The sequence below is a fragment of the Papio anubis genome, chromosome 3 (genome assembly GCF_008728515.1).
Source record: "Papio anubis isolate 15944 chromosome 3, Panubis1.0, whole genome shotgun sequence".
NCBI lineage: Eukaryota > Metazoa > Chordata > Mammalia > Primates > Cercopithecidae > Papio > Papio anubis.
The window spans coordinates 67,729,494-67,735,650 of NC_044978.1; positions in this window are offsets into that span (position 1 = coordinate 67,729,494).

Here is a 6,157-nt window from a genome sequence, read left to right on the forward strand (position 1 = left end):
CGGCTTAGGGAGGGCGTTTCTGAACGTGAAATTGCGTTTCTTTTCTCATAAAATGCGGAGGAGAAAAGGATACTCAAAATAACCATCAGAGTGGTAGAAATTAATATCAGTAGACCGCTCTCACACTTCACCGTTCGCTCAGTCCTCTTGCGGGGTGGAGACTAGAGAGATACTACTGCAATTTCACAGATGAGTTGACATTGGCCCCTAGAAAGCCGCAGATGCAGGATTTGGAGCATATTAAATGAACAAACACTGGAATGAGGCGGCATAAGGGTTGCGGGAGAAAGTTAAGATGGTGAAATGGGATGTTTTTGTGGCCAAAGGTGAAATTTTGTGGGATCTGAGAAGTTGATGAGAATGGAGAACTTTCGCACGTAATAACCAATGATGTTACTACTTCTGTGGGCTGAAACTAAATGTACCGTTTATTTCTCATCCCCTCTCCAGTTGTTTTAAGTCGATAGACTTATTTTTATGGTCACAGAGAAACCTTAGCTGGGCCATGCTGCCACCAATCAGCTTTTTTGGAGAGGCAGTATCAAATAGTACTTTTAAAAAGTGTTCACTGCCAGGGTTCAAATTTTAAGTCTGTCGTTAACTACTATAACCCTGGGCAAATTAACCTGTGTGCTTCACATTACTCACCTGCCAAAAAAAAAAAAAAAAAGAGGGCGGCGGGGAGTGAGAAACCTATTTATTATGAGGAATAAAATGAGTAAATAGATACATAAAATGTTTAGAACGGTGCCTGGCATGGAGTAAGCACTATTTAAGTGTTTGCATATTATTATTTTGTTTCCTTTTGCTTTAGAGGTGGTAGGCACTGTAACTCCTACGCAGTCTCTCTTTGGCTTCTTTGGTAGCTTCTCACACGTTATTTCTACCAGTGATACATTTTAGTCTCACTTTGTACCACTTGCAATCCATGTACTCAATAAATACTTGAAGAGGGCCTACTCTGTCCAAGAATAATTTAAGTGCTGGAGAAACAGGGTAGACAAGATCCTTTCTCTCAAGGAATTTACATTCTTTTTGGAAAGACAAAAAAACCCTAAACAAATAGAACAATTTCACACAATGGTAAGCACTCTCTGAGAATAGGAATGCTATCTTAATAGAGGTAGTTGCAGGAACAGGTGACTTTGTAGAGGTGACATTTAAGTAAAGTAAATCTTTGGTGTTGAGCAGGAGCACCCTTGATGCCATCTGGAGAGGAAAAGTGTTTCAAGCAGAAAGAGTAACATATGCAAAAACTGAAATGGGATGAGCTCCACATGGTCTGGAGACAGAAATTGTGAAGAAGGAGGAAAGTGGACAGAAATGATTAATTTTCAAAATCGGCAAGGGGATTACAGGGTACTAACCACTTAAGTTCTTTAACAACATAAGTTCATTTTTATCGTACAGTTTCACACCAGAACTGCTGGTAGATAAGTTCTTCATTTAAATCCTTGGGTTCTTTCAGTGGCCATTTGGTAATTTTTCCCTTCAGCAATGAAATAGGCCTTTGTTGAAATAGCCTGTTACTTCCTGCAAGGCAGCTTGGTAATGGAAAGAGAATGGACTTTGGCTTCAGATAAACTTCAGCTCAAATGGACTTGGAGTGAGCTAAATAATCTTTCTTATTTGGGAGTTCTGTATCTTCAGATTGGAAGTAACAATTACTCTGTGTTAAGTGGTCTGAATGAAAGTATCTAATGAAACATTTTGGACATGATAGCTATTCAAATGTTAGTTTCCTCCTTCCTTGTTGGCTTGGCAAAGGCTTCCCATGCAACTGCCCAAACTCAGTATGACAGATTGCTTTTCTGAGATTGCTGCTTGATTACTTTGCTTTCCTTCCGCTTTTGTTGGATTTCCACTGTTCTTTTCTACTTTCACTTTTATATTCTAATTTTAACACTCCTGCTTTTGTCTTTTTATTTTTGAGTTAATCCAAACGTGTATGACCCATCTCCACTTACTACTACATACCATCATAAAATATATCTACTTTACAACCTTGTGTTTATAAGAAATTTTTGAATGCCAAAGGAAAATTTGTTTCATGATTTCAGGGAAAAATAGGTTTGGAAGATTAAGAAGAAGTTCAGATAATGTGATACATTCTTTTTTTTTTTTTTTTTTTCAGACAGAGTCTCACTCTGTCACCCAGGCTGGAGTGCAGCGGCATGATCTTGGCTCACTGCAACCTCCACCTCCCAGGTTAAAGAAATTCTTCTGCCTCAGCCTCCCGGGTAGCTGGGACTGTAGGCATGCACCACCACACCTGGCTAATTTTTGTATTTTTAGTAGAGACGGGGTTTCACCATGTTGGTCAGGCTGGTTTCAAACTCCTGACTTCAGGTGATTTGCCCACCTTGGCCTCCCAAAGTGCAGGGGTTACAGGCGTGAGCCACCGCACCTGGCCTTACTTTCTGTTCTTAAAAGAAGAATCAATTTGAATCAGCATGTTAACCTGGATGATCTGTCTAAAAATAACCTAGTTCTCAACAAACTATTTGAGTGTGCATTCTCTTTATTGAACATCAGTTGCTTTGTCTGACCAGCATCCTTTTATTTCTTGGAGAAATGCACTTTCCTGACCCCATGCGATTCTAGTGAGCCAATACATTTGAGTTGGTCTTTGTAAAAGTGTGTCCAAAGGAATTCTAATACATTTCTACTAGAATATAAAGTCCATGTCTTCTGAACCTTTGTAGCACCCACTGAGACTGTTAGTGTACCTTGTGAATAAAAGGATGAATGGCCTATTATAGCATATCTGGTGAAAGAATTAATGGGTGGAGGCCAGGTGCGGTGCCTCACGCCTGTAATCTCAGCACGTTGGGAGGCCAAAGCGGCCAGATCACTTGAGGTCAGGAGTTTGAGACCAGCCTGGCCAACATGGTGAAACCCCCGTCTCCACTAAAATTACAAAAATTAGCTGGGCATGGTGGCACACACCTATCCCAGCTACTCAGGAGGCTGAGGCTGGAGAATCACTTGAACCCAAAAGGTGGAAGTTGCAGTGAACTGAGATTACACTACTGCACTCCATCCTGGACAATAGAGCAAGAATCCATCTCAAAAAAAAAAAAAAAAAAAGGCCTGGGCACCGTGGCTCATGCCTATAATCTCAGTACTTTGGGTGGCCAAGGCAGGCAGATCATTTGAGTTCAGGAGTTTGAGACCAGCCTGACCAACATGGTGAAACCCTGTCTCTACTAAAAATACAAAAATTAGCTGGGCACGGTGGCACACACCTGTAATCCCAGCTACTTGGGAGGCTGAGGCTAGAGAATCACTTGAACTTGGGAGCCAGAGGTTGCAGTGAGTCGAGATTGTACCACTGCACTGCAGCCTGGGTGACAGAGTGAGACTCCATCTTAAAAAAAAAAAAAAAAAAAAAGGAAAAAACTGGGTGGATGAGTGAACAAATGAAAGTTTCTCATTTTATGTACCATATGTCTGCTGTACAATTTGTCTGTGTAGAATTTGGTGTACCCAAAAATTATCCTGGAAGGGAATAAGATGAAATATTAAGAATGGTTATCTCTGAGTGGTAGGAGTCTGGGAAAAGTTTTTTTTTTTTCATTTTGATATTTTTTCTTTATGAACTTTCCAAATCTTCTGTAAGGCATGTGAATAGCTTTTATTGTCAGAAAAAAGTAAAAAAGTGTTATGTTTTCTTTTTATTGTTCTGCCACACTCAGCTATTTTTTTAATTTAAGGGAATTTTGACTTTCAACTACATTTAACAAAGATATTTGTTTTGTTGTTTTTCAAGATTCAAACTGGAAACCACTTAGTTAATATGTTCAAAAGATTTTATGTATTGACAGCTGAACACTAATATGTCAAATGTAGTGCAAATTTCCCTCGCATATGTTTTATTGGAATTATAGATTTTTAAGTCCATTAGACTATCCAGTCCATCTCTGGCTTCCTTGGATATTGAAAAGAGCTCTTCATTTGACTCTGATCGTATCATTTGTTATGTCCAGGAAGCTATATGTGATCTCTCATATTATTATTATTAAGCTTTTCCAACGTATTTAGAGGAATAAAAAAGTATCCGTTTTTGGCTTATCAAAAATACAACAAATGAGAGGATAAGTCAAGGAAGGGACATTTTCATTTCACTTTACTCAGACTATGCATATGGCTCTATCTTGGACACATCACTGATGCCCTTGGATCTGTTCTCATCTATGAAAAGAAGATTCATGCTCATTGATAGAAATCTGTAGGAAATTGTACTGTTTAATGTCTAAGCAATAAATACAATCTAGAAAAGTTATTTGTCAATTAGTCTTCTACAAATAAAATAAGTAGACTTTGCTTTAGTGAATTAAACTAATTGTCATGTAAATAACTATTATAGGGTTGTATAGTAGGCAAAACAATGGCCTCTTTTAAAGATGTCCATGTTCCAATCTCTGGAAACTGTGAATATGTTGCCTTATGTGGCAGAAGTTTTTTTGCAGCAATGATTAAATTATGGATTTTGAAATAGGGGGGTTTTCCTGGATTAGCTGGGTGAGCCCAAGAAGGAGGCAGGAAAGAGAGAGAAGTGAGGATGACAGAAGGAGAGGTCAGAAGAGAGATGATGGCCAGTTGTGGTGGCTCACACCTGTAATCCCAGCACTTTGGGAGGCTGAAATGTGCAGATCACCTGAGATCAGGAGTTCGAGACCAGCCTGGCCAACATGGTGAAAACCCATCTCTACTAAAAATACAAAAATTAGCTGGGTATAGTGGTGAACACCTGTAATACCAGCTACTTGGGAGGCTGAGGCAGGAGAATTACTTGAACTGGGAGACAGAGATTGCAGTGAGCCGAGATCGTGCCACTGCACTCCAGCCTGGGCCACAGATCAAGACTCCATCTCAATTAAAAAAAAAGAAAAAGAAAAAAGAAAGAAGAGAGAAGATGCTATGCTGCTAGCTTTGAAGGTGGATGCTACAAGTCAAGGGATGTAGGGGGTCCCTAGAAGCTGGAAAAGGCAAGGAAATGCATTTTCTCCTATAGCCTCCAAAAAAAGTCACCTTATAGACACATTTTAGACTTCTGACCTCTAGAACTATAAGATAATAAATTTATGTTGTTCAGAGCCAGTTAAGTTTGCAGTAAGTTTGCCTTGGTCTGGACTGCTGTAACAAAATACCATAGACTGAGTGGTTCATAGACAACAGAAATTTATTCTCACAGTCCTAGAAGCTGGGAAGTGCAAGACCAATGCACAAGCAGATTTAGTATCTGGTGAGGACCAACCTCCTGGTTCACAGACAACCATCTTCTTGCTGTGTCCTTACATGGTGGGAGGGAAAGAGAGTTCTCTGAGGTCTTGTTAATAAGGAGCCTCAGATTCCCATTCATGAGGGCTCTGCTCCCACAACCTAATCACCTCCCAAAAGCCCCACCCAATACTATTACATCGGGAATTAGGATTTCAACATACGAATTTTGCAGAGACACAAATATTCAGTCGATAAATAGAAAACTTATATAGATTGCCAGATAGAATACAAGATGCTTAGCTAAAATTGAATTTCAGATAAACGATGAATACTTTTTTTAATATAAGTGTGCTTAATTTGTTCCGAATATTGCCCAGGACATACTTATAGTAAAAAGTTATTTGTTGTTTATCTGAAATTCAAATGTAACGACATATTTTTTAAAAAATAAATCTGGCAACCATAAACTATTATAATGCACCCTGTTTATTCCTTTATGTATTAATTTTGATCTCCAGTTTTATTTGTGAATTTTTCTTTTAAAAGAGTGCTTGTGTTCAATATAAATTATGTTTGGGGGATTATTTATAAAGACATTTTTACCTGAGAAATCCTCATTGCAGCATAAGGGTATGTCGTTGAAAATACTGTGTAACTATGGCCCTTTTCTGTGCTAGTAGGAACTTGTTCTCTGACACAAAAGGGAAAGTCTGTAGATAACATCTCTTAATTTTAAAGCTGTATGGGCTCTGAAATATTTTCTAGTACAGGAGGAAGGAGAGAAAGAGAAGAGCGAGGGCTTGCAAAGCCAAATGATTTCAGGGTCCAGGCCAATTACAAATGAGTGAAGCTGGTCAGATATAGGACCATAGAAAGTAGGGAAGACTGTGGTGACCCATGTAACACATGCCTGTGGCTGACTGTCATGGTT